General features: G+C 44.8%; 1 protein-coding gene across 2 annotated transcripts in view; it reads right to left on the bottom strand.

Moving 5' to 3' along the window:
- Window positions 1-16,585, bottom strand: part of LOC126996929 (uncharacterized) — a 145,363-nt gene that overhangs the window by 103,303 nt on the left and 25,475 nt on the right. For both annotated transcript variants that reach the window (XM_050857874.1, XM_050857873.1), the window contains exon 2: window positions 7,364-7,415. The gene's annotated coding sequence lies outside the window, so the exon portion shown is untranslated. The remainder of the gene's footprint in view (window positions 1-7,363; window positions 7,416-16,585) is intronic.

The following is a 16,585-nucleotide window of genomic DNA, read 5'->3' as shown; positions in this document are numbered from 1 at the left end:
GTTTAGAAATTAAGTCAGTGACCTAACTTAACATCTTTCGTTTTTTCGTATTCCTAATCATGTATTTCCTTTATATATATCAAAAGTTTACAGTCGCCTACCACACCTATTTCATTACTTACTTTATAAAGTGAAATGGGAGAGTCATCTACCAATCTTACCTATCTACTCTACATTTTCCCTCACTCAAGAAAACACGGTCACATTTTTCTTCCCTCCCTCAATTACTAAGGACTTTGAACCCTCGTAAAAACTCGCCACAAGTTTACATGTACGGCAAAAAAAGGTCTTCGAAATGGAGGGAAGTTTAAATTACACTTAGAATTTTTGCACTCTTCATTTATCAGGTGACGGCGCGTGGTGAGGCTTAGGAGTCGGGGTGGTGTGGGGGAGGATGTGCTAAGGGTGCGGGGGTGACTGTCTGGGGGATGTGGTATGGCGTGGGGGTAGGGATAGCGTGGGGATAGGGATGAAGAAAAGTAATTGATATGTTTTGACAGTACTAAATGTGCATTATAGACTTTGAATGTAATTGTCGATCTTTTCTTTTATTATTTAATCGGGTAAGCTTCTAAAAAAAGTGTGTAGAAACATGTGAAGGGCAAATCTGTGGCCCTTAAATGCAAATGACTTCTGATTGGCCCCCCTTCCCAAAAAAAAGATAGAGAGAGAGAAAGAGATAGTGTGGGTAGTGAGGGGGTGGTTATGATTTTGGGAAGGGTGTGGTTAGGGTGTGGGAGTGGAGTGGTGGTTGCCGTGGAGTGGTGTGAAGAGGAGGCGTGGGAAGGAAGAACCGGAACGGGCGTGTATCAGGTACGAAACTTTTGCTAACTCGATTTTAAATGACCCTTGATTGAGTGACTGACTATAATGCATTCCTTGATATATTGCTTGATTGACTGTTTGGCTAATTGAGTGAAGGGTTGACTGATTGGCTAACTTAGTGATTGATTTATTGATTGGGTGGCTAACTGATTGATCGATTTATTGATTTATTAGATGATTGACTGATTGATTGCTTGGCTAATTGAGTGAAGGGTTAATTGACTGATTGGCTAACTTAGTGACTGATTTATTGATTGGGTGGCTAACTGACTGATCGATTAATTGACTTACTTGATGACTGACTGACTGACTGATTGATTGTTTGAATGTTTGATTGACTGACCTGTACTTATTAATTGATTGGTGGAAAACTGAATGATATATACTTATTTTGCTTTGTTGATTGTATAATTTACCGGGAGATAATCGGAGTGAAGATAGCAACAAATTTAATGAAGGTTATGACTGGAGATTATTTTATAATAATTATTCGTGTCATATGATTTACCTAAGTCTCTAAGGTATCGTGAATTATCTTGTTGACAGTATGAATGTTTCTTTTTTTTTTGCGTATTACTGTTAATTTGGTTACAGGTTTTTTACTCGTATGATTGTTTCTTCTCTTCAATTATCTATCAGTCTATCTATCTATCTATCTATCTGCCTATCTATCTATCTATCTAACTCGCAATATTCCCTCCCTAACGTACGTATATTGCGCTTCATAACTAAAGAGAAAGAATGAAAAGTTGCAAAATACGTATTGAGAGAGAGAGAGAGAGAGAGAGAGAGAGAGAGAGAGAGAGAGAGAGAGAGAGAGAGAGAGAGAGAGAGAGAGAGAGAGAGAGAGAGAGAGAGAGTAATCTGTCAGGAAGAGAAAGAATACCATTTAGAGCCGAGGGAGGAGGAGGAGAAGGAGAAGGGGGAGGAAGAGGAGGAGGAGAAGGAGGAGGAGGTGGAGGAGGAGGAGAGTAAAAATGCAGTCCATATAAAAAAAAAAAAAGAGAATGAGACGATTATATACGATGAACTGTGGAGACTCAAGGTGCGGACGACCTCACCTTGAACGCCCTAATATCGATCTCAGCCACTGACCAACGTTCGTATCCCATTGAAGAATAAGAAAAAGAAAACAATGAAAAGAAGAAAACTCACCCTTGCCTATCTGTCCTCTGTCCCACCATTTAATGACTCTTCGGTGGTTCCATATTTAACTCTCTCACATTATTGATTTTCCCGTGTCGATCACTGACCAATGTTTGTATCCAGTTGAAGAATAAGGAAAAGAAAAACTATGGAAATAATAAAACTCAGCCTCGCCTATCTGCCATATGTCCAGCGGTTCAAATGACACTCTTCGGCGGTAGATTTCGTCTCATGTTTAAGTCTCTCACATTATTGATTTTCCCGTGTCGATCGCTGACCAACGTTCGTATCCAGTTGAAGAATAAGGAAAAGAAAAACTATGAAAAAACTCAGCCTCGCCTATCTGCCCTGTGTCCAGCGGTTCAAATGACATTCCTCGTCGGTAATTTTCGTTACATATTTAACTCTCTCACATTACTGATTTTCCCGTGTCGATCCCTGACCAACGTTCGTATGCAATTGAAGGAAAAGAAGACTGAAAAAAAGAATATAACCCAACCTCGCCAAACTGTTCCTTGTCACGCCGCTCAACTGACACTCCTAGTTTTTTTTTGCATTTTTAAACTCCCTCACATTATTGACTTCCCTTCCCGTGTCGATCACTGGTCAACTCTCGCGTCCAGTGTAGAATCAGTCAACGGTGTGAGAAGTCCTGTTAAATCTCACTTCTTTCCCGCCGTTCGCTTGAAAAATAGTTAGTAATAGCAATAAAGGTACCAGAAAGAGTAAGCACTGCCTTCTAAATGACAAAAAGTATGACCAAAAAAGTATGAACAAAAAGTAAAACCAAAAAGTGTGACAAAAAAGTATGACCAAAAACTAAAAACAAAAAGTATGACCAAAAAGTAAAACCAAAAAGTATGACTAAAAAGTATGACCAAAAAAGTATGACCAAAAAGTAAAAAGAAAAAGTATGACCAAAAAGTAAAAACAAAAAGTATGACCAAAAAGTGAAACCAAAAAGTATGACCAAAAAAGTATGACCAAAAAGTAAAAAGAAAAAGTATGACCAAAAAGTAAAAAGAAAAAGTATGACCAAAAAGTATGACCAAAAAAGTATGACCAAAAAGCAAAACCAAAAAGTATGACCAAAAAAGTATGACCAAAAAGCAAAACCAAAAAGTATGACCAAAAAAGTTTGACCAAAAAGCAAAACCAAAAAGTATAACCAAAAAAGTATGACCCCAAAAATATAAGTTAAAAGGTACGACTAAAAAGAATGAGGGATGAGAAATGAGTGGCTTATACACTCCAGTACCGAGTAAATATAATGGGAACACTTGCAAAGATGGGATTGAAATAACGGAGCCTACTGTTCACCAAGTGCAGCTATAGCGTACCCCCAGACTTTACCTCACCCTTCCACTGTTCACAAATCAAACGGCATACATCAAGTTAACCTTACAAACCATCCTCGAGTCAATACCAAACAGTGAACACATCACACAAAACATTAATCATTTACTTCATTCCCCGACGGTCCAGTTCACACCTTCGTACCCTCACACCTGCCGTTGTCACACCTGAGCTGCCTGCTAGTCCCGTGGTAAGCCCGCCCATCCGTGTCAGCCTCACCTCCTGATCTCTTCTCGCTCACACAATCGCCGGTAATTGCCAGTCACTCATCCTTAACAGCCACCGTCCACGTGCCTGCCACCAACCCTTCCCACCCTCTCTGGCCGCACCTTTCCCCACCAGCCACGTGTCCGTTTCCCCCAGCCTCCGTTCACCGTTCAGGGCTCCTCATCTCCCGCCTCTTAGTTAGGTTAGGTTAGGTTAGGTTAGGTTAGGTTAGGTTACGCTAAGCTCACCCTTTCATATAATAGACCTGACAACGCTAACCTACTTACTGGTGTGTAATGATCGTCCGTCACCCTCACATATTCAGTTCTCTTCACCTACGCGCCAAAACATATGAATACCTTGCTACGGTTCCAGTGTGTTTTGGCGTTACAGCAAATATCCTGCTTGAGTTTTTGTTTTATTGTTGCACACCGCTGATTTGTACGCCGCAGGACGATATAAAGACCATTCTCTATCACACATATTCATTCGGTGTATTTTATGATAGTTCACATACACCATATTTCATTGTGGGACGCTTATGTTTTGTTCAAGAGAAAAAGGATCCAAAAAAAATAAATTGATAAAGTATAGAATCTTGGCCAAACCGCGTCACCTGTCTGCTGCCCTCTACTCGTCCCTGGTTAGCATAGGCGCGATACTGATGGTCGCTTGGCCTCTTCCTCACAGGCACCAGACTTCGACAGGCAGAGACGCGTCAAATTATTCATCGCCCTCAGCTCGCGGACACACTGACCCGCTGTATACTGATCGGCGCTGCAAAGGCTGTGCTGGCGCCGCGGGTTCAGTCTCTCCTTACTGTCTACAAACGATATATTGACTCACAGATAATATAGTACCATGATTACCTGTTGTTATCAGGTGTTTCTGAATGACACCTTGGAGAGTTTACTTCGCCTAAGGAAAAGTATCTTGTCCTCCAATTAAGAAGTGCCTGTCTTGGTCTTGTTAAGTTATAATAGTAAGGAGTAAATCGGTATACACAGCGATGACACTGAACATCAAGCTAACCTTTCCGCCTGCAAACTCAGCACGCAGAGGTCACGATACAACCTGAACACCAAACGCCAAGAAAACATAAGCCGTCCAAACACATAAAAACATTTGAAACATTTGAAACATTTATTTATCGCTACAGTTGTATAATATTAGTTTTTTATTTATATTTACATTGTTTCTACCAGGGTTATGTCAGGCTGGGTGACGTAACCATCGCAGCTGACCAGAATGAATTTGAGGCAAGAATATTTAGCACCCATATTATTTAGTGTATTATTCACATTTAGTATATTTCGAGACCCATCTTAGTCAATATAGAACAGCGGCTTTACTTTGAAAGGTTATAAGCTAAAACTCGTGTATATATAATTAATGGCGTCTTTATGCAACACATCTTAACACACACACACACACACACACACACACACACACACACACACACACACACACACACACATACACACACGCGCACAAGCTCTCCCCTCCCCACACACGCTCACATACACTCTCCCCCACGACACACACACACACATACACACTCCCTCCCCTCCCCCCACACATACACTACATAATCTCCAGATGTATGAAGGTCACAGCAACCACGAGGAGTAATGGGAAGAAGTACTGGATAATCTCCTCGATACTATATGATTACTGCTCCGTGCTGCGTCATGGAAACACATACACATTGCTGCTCTGGCCCCTCCGCAGGATAGAAATATGTCACTGTATATATAGGACATTGGCCGTTAGTAAGCTCATCCATTGAAAACCTACACGAATACTAACACATGGAAGATAATACAATACGGGGCTACATGTAAAGGCTAAAAAGAGGTCCATCAGCTTGTCCTGCCATCAAATATATAGGTCAAGGGGAATAGACAGGAGAAGTATGGCAATTGCAGGTGTGTAGAGCTGGGTGAGGGAGGGAGGGTAGAGGGGGTTGTGGAGAAGCGGAGTCCAGTAAATCATGCGAGAGTAAATCATGTGTGGAAGGACGGAAGGAAGGTGTTTTGGGTAATTGAATGAGGGCAATGCGGGGAAGAGTTTAGACGTGACTACTAACCCAAATACGTCATGATGCTCCGTTTACGACCTACAAGAAACCATTACCATAAGAAACAAAAGACAAGCTTCGAAGTAAGATAACAATGACGACTGTCACCATGATTAAGTAAAGGAGAAAGGCGAATTTGCAACTTACACGAATTTACTACTAACACGAAATCATTACCATATGAAACAAAAGAAAAAACACTAATTAAGATAACGATGACCACTTTGACAGTATAATCACGAGACGGGGAAGACGCATCGACAACCAGGAAGGACTCAGGTTAACGCTATGTGACCAGATTCTAAGGCAACTCAGTCCACCATGAAATATTACAGCCAGGTAGCGCCAAGGCGGGTGGACAGGTAGGCAGGATTGAGGGAAATGGGCGACGTGGAAGCAGGAAAGGTCAAACTGTGATTCATGTGGTCAATACACTCCGGGCCGCGGCGGGTAATTGTGCCTCGTATATCTTGCCAGCGCGGAGAGTAATGAAAGGTGGGTCGCTGAGCCTTACACGACCCCCCCTGAGCCTCACCTGACAGCCCGGACCACAACGCCGAGGCACGGAGACACAACCAATACACAACCAACACTGATAACAACTCCGACAACGATAGAGACGTTAGAAGCACCAATAATGTTGTTTCCTTCTGTAAACACGCCACTGTGAAACCTCAATCGTGGTGTAGACGCAGCGGATAAGAATAAAATCTCCGGTAACGACAGGCATTAGGAGCCTTAGTAGCCTTGATTCCTTCGGTAAACCCGGTAACGAGAAACTCCAAACGATTCAAAGGGTGCACTGAATGACGCTAAAATAACCAAAGGGGATATGAGAACATTTTACAAGATATTTGCACTCATTCGATGAAGTTCAGTATAAATCAACCCGCGACATGTTACTTCTTTATATAAAGTGGAATAAAATAACACCGACCTTGTTTCTGCCGATTGCGCGGTAATCGTTGCGCAGTCACAGGAGGCTCTGCTCCCGAGGCACTGCAGAGTCTGTGAAGCCCTTGGGATCTTAGGTCTTCCGTTTCAAACAGACGGTTGGAGGCAGGCAAGATGAAACCGATAGTCTCTTGAAACGTGTGGCGAAGGTATTGATATCTTGGAAAATTTCACATACCGTGGTATCGTACTGCAGAAAACCGGTGGTTCTCGTCAAGGAGTGTTACGGCGGACTGGCTTGGCCCACGGTGTTACGGACTCGTTCAGCACGAGCACTTGGCGTGGCCGATATTTGTGCAGCACAAAGGCCCGACGTGCCTTGTGCTCCCTGTCTTACTCTATGACTGTGAGACTTAGATACTAAACAATGACTTTAAGAGGCGGATTGACGCCTTTTGGTAATAAGTGCCCAGGCTGAGTCATGGGATATCGCTGGAATGACTTTGTGTCAAACCGACAATTACTTCCTGAAACCAATTTGATTTACCTGCATAGTCCGTCAACGGCAACCTGCTATACGGGCATGGGTCACGCTACCCGGAAGCCGACCCTGCCCTCAGGGTTGTTTCTGTATGAGGCAATCCCGAATGGAGAATGCCAAGGGGACGCCCACACAGTTCGTGGATTGAGCAAGTCGATAGATCCTGCCATGAGTTACTTAGGATGGGGAGGGTGCCTGCATGGAGACTTGCCCGGAAGAATCCCATGGGTATGGCGTCATACGGTGGGCGAGGCGACGCGGCCCCAGCTGTATGCCCGCATTTATTGATTGGTTCATATAAAATGCTCACATACCTTACAGTGTGGCGCCTCGCAGTGATGGTCCGAGCCGCCGAGCAATGTTTACCTGGAAAAAAGAAAAAATGATATTGATAAATGTTGCATAAGTGATGAAACGAAAATACCAGTTTATACAGTGTCAACGGCCGCCGTGAAAGCTGTGTATATAGACTTTGTTGGGCCGCGGACGGGTGAGTGTGTGCCCCAGACAAATAGACGATGATTTCTTAGGTTAATGCCATAGGTTTACGTCACAGACACCTGGTTGCCTTGTATCAGATGGTTATTCAGGTTACGTCGCTAACGGCTGAGCTGTGTGCAAAATAGTAGAATATTAATTGTTACGAAATCAGCCATGAATCAGTGAAGGCCAAAGTCGCCCCAGCCATTCGTTCCTTATGGGCTAACAACATCTGGCGCGGGTCAAAGGTGGACGAAGGGGCCGCCACTCCATCACGCGGCCAACCACTCCGCCTCAACACCAATCAGCGAGCAGTTCCATCCCGCCGCTACAAAAACAATGAAGCAGAGACCCGCGTGACCTCCCGTACCTTACAGATTACTACCACGACCAGGGTGGACGGAGGGTCGACGCTCCATCACCCCGCCAACCATGCCGCCTCGACGCCCAATCACCCGCTCTATCCCGCACGGTAAAGAAGGTGAGACTGGCGAAACACATGTTGGTTTTAAGGGAAAAGTCTCCTTCGGTAATGGAAAGTTTTCATCAACCGTCGACGTTGGCTTTGATCGCCTAAATGGATGTTAATGGAAAGAAGCGGAGGTCCAGGACCGGAAGGAAAATTGTTGATGATGTAATGGGTTCCATGAGTGTTGGTGTCCCTGAGTCTCGAGGAGCAGCGTTGCCAACACCACCGGGAGGAGAATGCTGTGAGGTGCTGACAGTATCGTGTGTGTGTGTGTGTGTGTGTGTGGCAACAATAACAACAATAACCTTTCGTAACATGTCTTCTTCCCGATACAGACGTGTGTTTCTCTAATATGTGGAGGGAAGGAGGAGGGGAAGAAGAGGTGGGCGCTGTGTGGATCGGTCGTGAGGGGAAGGTGGTGGCTCTCGAGTGTGGAGTGCCTTGGTGTGGTGAAGAAGAGGTGGAAGAAAGGGGAAGATGGTGGTTGCAGAGTGTGGAGAGATGGAAGACGGTGGAACTGGTGACACTGAGAATGTGAAAAGTGGTGGATGAAAGTGCAGGAAGAACGGCGTAGATGGAATGGTGGAAGGCGGGGGAGGTGAATGAAGCGCTGCAAGGGGAAGGTGGAAGGCGGTGGAGGGGGAAGAAGAATGTCGTGGAGGGAATGTAGAAGCCGGTAGAGGTGGTGGTTGCTGAGTGCGTAAGGTGGAAAAGGAGGGAGCAGAGTGGAGTGACATAAGAGTAAGCTGCAAGGCGGTGGAAGGGGAAGAAGAATGACGTGGAGGATATGTAGAAACTGGTGGAGATGGTGGTTGCTGAATGCGTAAGACGGTGGAGAAGGGAGCAGGTTGGAGTGGCATAAGGGTAAGCTGCAAGGCGGTGGAGGGGAGAGAAGAAGGACGTGGAGGGAAAGTAGAAACCGGTGGAGATGGTGTTGCTGAGTGCGTACGGTGGTGAAGGAGGGAGCAGAGCAGCGTTACCATATTATCGTACTCAAAACATGGCATTTATCAGTTCCAGGGCCCAAAACTCTCCTAACCACACAGATAACGACATTCTAGTTAAAGTTATCGTTAAAAGCGTTACTTATTGGTGTTTGTTTGCGATAGCTGTGCGTCAGAAATGGGAAAATACAATGTGCTGCGTGGCTGAGTACGATAATTTGGTAACGCTGGAGCAGGTTGGCGCGGCATAAGAGTAAGGTGAAGGCGGCCGAGTTGAAGGTCGCGGGAGGCTGTTGAGTGTGAGTGACGGCCAATTACCGGAGATTGTGAGGCTGAAGAGATCACGAGGCAAGGCTGACGGGGCTGCCGGAGATTAGACCGGGATTAACACCGAGTAAATTGTGCAGCTTTCCAATGATATATGATACCCGTGAGAGAGAGAGAGAGAGAGAGAGAGAGAGAGAGAGAGAGAGAGAGAATAACAAACCTAACCTAGCCTAGCCTAACCTAACCTAACTAAACCTAGCCTAGCCTAAATTAACCAACCCAAACCTAACCTAACTAAACCTAGCCTAGCCTAACTTAACCTAACTTAACCTAACTAAACCTAGCCTAACCTAACCTAACTTAACCTTACCAAACCAAGCCTAACCTAACTAAACCTAGCCTAGCCTAACCTAACCTAACTTAACCTTACCTAACCTAGCCTAACCTAACTAAACCTAGCCTAGCCTAACCTAACCTAACTTAACCTTACCAAACCAAGCCTAACTAAACCTAGCCTAGCCCAACCTAACCTAACTTAACCTTACCTAACCTAGCCTAACCTAACTTAACCTTACCTAACCTAGCCTAACCTAACCTAACTTAACCTTACCTAACCTAGCCTAACAGAACCTAACCTAACCTAAACTAACAGCAACAATAATTAAGCTACAGGTACAAACAGGTGACATCCACGTTGCCACACTCCACTTTCCCTTTCTAAACTCACCTGAGAGGGAGGAGAGAACACCCGGCAACGATACATCCCAATCTCCCGGCCTGGATTCGAACCCGGGTGCGGTGCTTTGTAATCAGAGGCGCTAGTCATTAGACCCCCGAGCAAATACCTCATTAACCAGCAAATCCCACAAGAAATGCACAGATTGGATACGGTAATCTTCTAAAAGCCCGAAGGTGGAAGGAAGAAATGATTTAGCAGCCTAAAAACACGAAAAATACCACCATTCTCACCGTATTTTCTTTCCTTTACGTTTTTTTTTTCCCTCATCCCATTTTTCTTGCTTCCCTTGAGGTTAGATTCGTGTATCAGACATGACGTAATTCCTCCTCATTGATCGTCTTTCTTCTTCCTCCTCCTCCCTGACCTCTTTCCTCACATGCTTTGTCTCCTTCATCTTCGTAAGTTATTAGCATCAATGAATCTTTCTAACGCGCCTGTTAATTTAGATTCTCTCTCTCTCTGGTTCTGTCTCTCTGTCTGTGTCTGTGTCTGTGTTTGTCTCTGTGTCTGTCTCTGTGTCTGTCTCTGTCTCTCTCTCTCTTTTCTTTCTCTTTCTCATCTCCTCTCTTCTGTTCTCTCTTTCTCTCCTCTCTCTCCTGTCCTCCGTATCCTTAAGTCTCTCTGTCATCTCCTATTACGCCTCTTTTCCCCCCCAATCTATACCAATGCTTTCGATCCCTTCATATTTTCCTAAGTTATTTCCGACTTTCGTTTGGCCCCATACCTTTTTCATATCAGGCAAGAGTTTCCCGGCAAAATCCTGGGGAGGGAGAGTTCTTTTTTTCCTTCTCCTTCGTCTCATATTTCACGGACGGGAGTGTGTTCTATCGGCCAGTTTTCAAGACCCACCCGTTTTTTCTCTCTCACACAGCGGCGTTTTCTCTCTGTTTTTTCGCCCGTAAATCCATCACTCTTGACTGATATGGAATGCCTCATGGTCGCTTCTGTCTTCTTCTTTCTTCGCGTGGTATCAGGGTGGAGAGAATTGACCTCTTCTTTTTTAACCTCGCCTTACTCTCATTTCCTCCTCGTCCCCCTCATCCAGACTTGAGTTATTTATCCTGTCATTGCTTCACTTCCTCCCTTCCTTTCCCTTTCCTTAATTCCTCACTGTCGCGTCTGTCACATTCTTTCTTCGCTTGGTATCAGAGCCGTGAAAACTGACCTATTCTTCCTTAACTTGGTCTAATTCCTATTTTCTCCTCGTCCGCCTCACCCAGACGAGTTATCCTGGCATGGTCTCCCTCCCTCAATCCCCTTCCCTTCCCTGCCCTTCCTATCCCTTCCCTTCCCTCCCTTTCCTTCCTATCCCTTCTCTTCTCCTTCTATCCGTTCCCTTCCCTTCCCTTCTCTTTCTATCCCTTCCCTTCCCTTCTCTTTCTACCCTTCCCTTTCCTTTCCTTATCTTTCTATCCCTTCTCTTCCCTTCTCTTCCTATCCCTTTCCTTCCCATTCCTTCCTATCCTTTCTCTTCTCTCTCTATCCGCTCCCTTCCCTTCCCTTCTCTTCCTATCCCTTCCCTTCTCTTCCTATCCCTTCCCTTCCCTTCCAATCTCTTCCCATCATTTCCTATCCTTTCCCATCCCTTCCCTTCCCTTCCCTTCCGTTTCTATCCCTTCCCTCTCCTTCTCTTTCCTTCCCTTCCGTTCCTATCCCTTCCCTCCCCTTCTCTTCCCTTTCCCTCCGTTCCTATCCCTTCCCTTCCCATCCCTTCTCTTCCCTTCCCTTCCGTTCCTATCCCTTCCCTTCCCTTCTCTTCCCTTCCTATCTCTTCCCTTCCCTTCCTATCCCTTCCCATTCCTTCCCATCCCTTCCCTTTCCTCCCCTGCTTGCCCCGGCCCCTAACCAGCACCCTCTACCAATGCTATTAAGATGCGTGATTTTCCTGTCGGTTCTTCATCTTCGTTCACGGTGAAGTCTCAGGATTTTTTTTCGTTCTTTATTTTTGCGCTTACGGAGGTTATTTTTGGGGTCGCGCTTTGGTAGATGATATTGACGAAGTGTTGGTATTGATTTTTTTTTGCTTTGTTTTTCTTGTTTTTTTTTTCTAGGATGGTGTTTGAGTGCTGGGCGTGTGTGTGTGTGTGTGTGTGTGTGTGTGTGTGTGTGTGTGTGTGTGTGTGTGTGTGTGTGTGTTTGTGTTTGTGTGTGTGTGTGTGTGTGTGTGTGTGTGCCAGCAAGTAAGTGTGTCGGTGATGAATGAAAATTGTCACTATGAAAAACGACATGTATATCTAGCACACACACACACACACACACACACACACACACACACACACACACACACACACACACAAACACGAAACCCCCCATCCCCCCCACACACACACACACTCACCCATACAACCAATAATTAACACCCACACACGACACTGAAATAACACCATAAAAAAACATCTTCCTTCACTGCATTCCTTCCCTTTAATCAACCCGTACCTCCAATGGCCATGAAGTATAAGTAACGTGGAACATCTTTACTAACGTCAAACCTTCAGGCCTCTAATAAAAAAGCGGCGACTCGTATGCGTGGTCGAAGAGTATAAAGAATAGTTGGAGCGCTTTCATTCGGGTTTTCAAAGTGATTCCTGGGTGTGTGTGGGCGGGATAGCCTTGTGTTTAGTGGGAAATTCGTCAGTGGTAATGTGTGATCTGCCACTTCTTACAGACCTCCCCCTCCCGCCTCCTGGACTATGGAATGTTTAATCAAGTTCGCGTTATTTACATCTTCACTGCGAACGCCACACTGCTCATCTGTATATGCCTCTAAGAACACTATACTTGAGCTGTTATCTGTCACTTCTTACATACCAAAACCTTCGCCTCCTGGACTATGGAATGTTTAATCAAGTTCGCGTTATTTACATCTTCAATGCGAACGTCACACTCTCATCTGTATATGCCTCTAAGAACATTACTAGACCTGTTATCTGTCACTTCTTACATACCACAACTTCCCCCTCCTGCCACTCGAAATTAACCTAACCTAACTTTTTTTTTATTACGTCGCAGCCTATTGCGCCGGTAGGCTTCTTCCCGGTGGGGCCTGATGGTAGGCGTTTCCGGCGCAGGCAGGGTGAGTAGTTATGCGCCGCTGTCTTGTTGTGTGCCCCCTCCCCCCCATCTTGAGCACTCTCTCTTTGAGAGAGTATCTATGACCCCAGGGTTGATGGGTGTTCTTCAGGCCAGCATGTGGGTAGTCTTAGGCCACTCGGGGGTGACTGAAGAACCTCAACTGTGCGGTGGCCAGGATTCGAACTCGCGTCTCTCCTGGAGCTCCTGAACGCGGGGCCGTCACGCTAACCACTCGGCCTACCTAACCTAACCTAACCTAACCTACCTAACCTAACCTAGCCTACCTAACCTACCCTAACCTAACCTTACCTAACCTAACCTACCTAACCTAACCTAACCTAACCTAACCTACTTAACCTAACCTAACCTAACCTAGCCTACCTAACCTACCCTAACCTAACCTAACCTACCTAACATAACATAACCTACCTAACATAACATAACCTACCTAACCTACCTAATCTAACCTAACCTAACCTAACCTACCGTTTAATCAAGTTCACATTATTTACATCTTCCCTGCGAACGTTACACTTCCCGTCTTCTTCACTTGCCTCCAGGGACACTACTAAAAAAAAACTATTACCTCCCTCTTCTTTTACCCCCTCACTTCTTCCTCCTGCCCGTCAGAATGTTTAATCAAGTTTATATTATTTGCATCTACACTTCAGACGCCACACTTTTCCTCACTTTTACACGCCTCCAAGGACTACGAAGGCTGTTACGTGAGGTTAAGCACTGACATTACCTCGCCCTTGAAGACAGAACAGAGAAAGCAAAGAAATAGTTGAGGTAATTGAAAAACCACCTCCACCGACATTATTACAAAGCTCTCTCTCTCTCTGCGTTGGTCTCTTCTGCACTCCCCCCTTTCCCCCCCTCCCACACACACACACACACACACACACACACACGCTCACACACAAACCATTTCCCTGCCTTTCAATGATAACGCCTTAATGTGTCTGGTTAGTGGCACTTTTTTCCGTCGTTTGTGGCGTGAAAACTCAACTTGTGGACTGTTGGGATCAGAGTGTGTACGTTAAAAACTCACTGGGCAAATTTTGGTTTAGGAAAGAATGGTTGAATATGCTTGGAGGGAATGTCTTGGTGTGTGGGGAGGGGGGGAGGGGGGGGGAGTGTATGTGTGTGTGTGTGTGTGTGTGTGTGTGTGTGTGTGTGTATGTGTATGTGTATGTGTATGTGTATGTGTGTGTGTGTGTGTGTGTGTGTGTTGGTGTGAGGGTGTGTGTTTGAGTGATATAGATAGACGGATACATAGATAAATAAACAGACAGATAGATGGAGAAATAGATAACTAGATAGACATGTAGGTAGATGGATGGAAAGATAACTAGACATAGAAAAAGAGAGTGAGAGGTAGAGATAGAGAGAAAAACAGAGTCATAAACAGAAAGAGAAACAGAGAGAATAATCCTTCATCAATAGCCCTCAAGAGATTACAATTCTAAATGAGGCAATTCAATCCATTTATTTTAAGCATCTATTAACACTTGACGTTCGGGCCCTCCATGCAGGTGATCGGCCATTCATTACCTAGCTAACACCTGCATCCTGCCAATCAGCGCCTTTGTGAATGTATAACGTCCTTCCCAGAGTAGCGATCGGCAAAGGTTTATCCCTGCAGTCACGAGTAATACGTAATAAGTTTGTACCGTAAGTAGTGTAATCAATTTTATTTTTTCATTGTTACTGTTGTCATCAAAAGTATTATTAGTGTGTTTGGGTGCGCTTTTAGATATGCATTCACAAGTTACAAGGAATTCGTAATAAGTTTGTATCATGAGTAGTGGAATCAATTTTATTTTTCATTGTTACTGTTGTTATCAAATGTATAATTATAATGCTTGGATGCGCTTTAGACACGTGAATTCAAGCACTCACGCACACGCACACCCATCCACTCCCCCCATAGACACATACGTACTGCGCTCTGATGTGATTAAACTCGAAACAAATGAATGTGTTGTGTTGAATAGGATACACGCACACGCACACCCACCCACTCCCCCCACAGACACACACATTTAGGAGGCTTACGTACTGCGCTCTGATGTGATTAAACTCGAAACAAATGAATGTGCTGTGTTGAATAGGATACAAATCTAAGAGCCACTAACTACACCTCTCACATGTACTTTCTCTTACAGCAGCAGTGTTTAGCGGGCTTTGTTGTTGTTGTTGTTGTTGTTTATTTTTGCCCTAGAGCTGCTTCCTTTCCTTTCCTTTACTTTACTTTTCTTTCCTTTTACCTTTGTTTCCTTAAAAAAAAAATACTAAAGCTTCGTGACAAACAGCATCGTGAACACGTGTACCAACTTCACCAATAACCTTGCATTGTGGGTGTACTTATCAAAATTCTAAGATACTATTTTGAGGCCAACCACCCCCACCACCATCACCCCACCACCAGCACCCACACACCAAGGCGCTGTCCAAGGCCCCGCACCGGACAAGTTAGTGTAGCGAACTTATGGCCTGCAATGTTAACTTGTGTCCCGGAACTCAGGCCGGGCCGCTGTCTGTCTCATTGGGCGATATAATGTTACTGGGGAGGGGCGCGCGGCTGTTGTGAAATGTTAATGGTATACTAACGAGTCGCCAAGAAGGTATGTGTATATGTTTGTTGCTTTCCTCTGTTATGGTGCAGGGAATGGCATTTGTGTGTTGAAGATAAGGAGAGTGCGTGTTACATAACGACCGTAGCTGATATGGCTCGCTTCGCTCGCCACTCGCTTCTCTTCAACTGGCCTCTGAGGTTCCCATGTAGTGGAGAAAGACCCCATCCTTTTACAGCTCTGAGTACGGCCCTGTATTATTGCTTTCCTCCTTAAAGGGGCTATTACGCTGGGCAAATTTCCGTGGATCTTCAGTCAAACCACGATTTACGCTAGCGTGGTTCTCATTTGTTTCTTGTTATTGCTGCTGATGATGATGGTGAGTAATACCGTCGTCCTTCGGTGAAATCTACCGCAGTCCTGGAAGATCGTGGACACGTCAGAAAACCACGGAAATAGGAGAACCACGCCAGCGGAAATCGTGGTTTGACTGAAGATCCACGGAAAATTTGCCCAGTGTAATAGCCCCTTTATAGTGATGGAAGTGACGGTTGTGTGTTAATAATGGAGAGTGTGGGTCATGTTACGGAGACTTACACCGTTCAGCGAGAGTAGTTCCGTGGGATGAGAAATATTTCCTCATCCTTCATTCTCATCCTCTCCCGGCCCCGTCAGAGTGGCATCTATTATTGCTACTTTTCCGAATCCATTGTAACGGGACTGAATACTTTAAAACGCTGCCTGGACCACGTTGTACATGAATATGGTTAAAAATATGCATAAACTGACCCTTAGAGAGAGAGAGAGAGAGAGAGAGAGAGAGAGAGAGAGAGAGAGAGAGAGAGAGAGAGAACCTGTAATTGTTGGAATCTAGACACCTGCAAGCAGTCCTTTGCAACACACACACACACACACACACACACACACACACACACACACAGAATTTAAAGATATATTGTTCACTAAACTATTTACTGTCCGAAAAA

The sequence above is a fragment of the Eriocheir sinensis genome, chromosome 11 (genome assembly GCF_024679095.1).
Source record: "Eriocheir sinensis breed Jianghai 21 chromosome 11, ASM2467909v1, whole genome shotgun sequence".
Classification (NCBI taxonomy): Eukaryota; Metazoa; Arthropoda; class Malacostraca; order Decapoda; family Varunidae; genus Eriocheir; species Eriocheir sinensis.
This window is presented reverse-complemented; position numbering and strand designations above follow the sequence as displayed.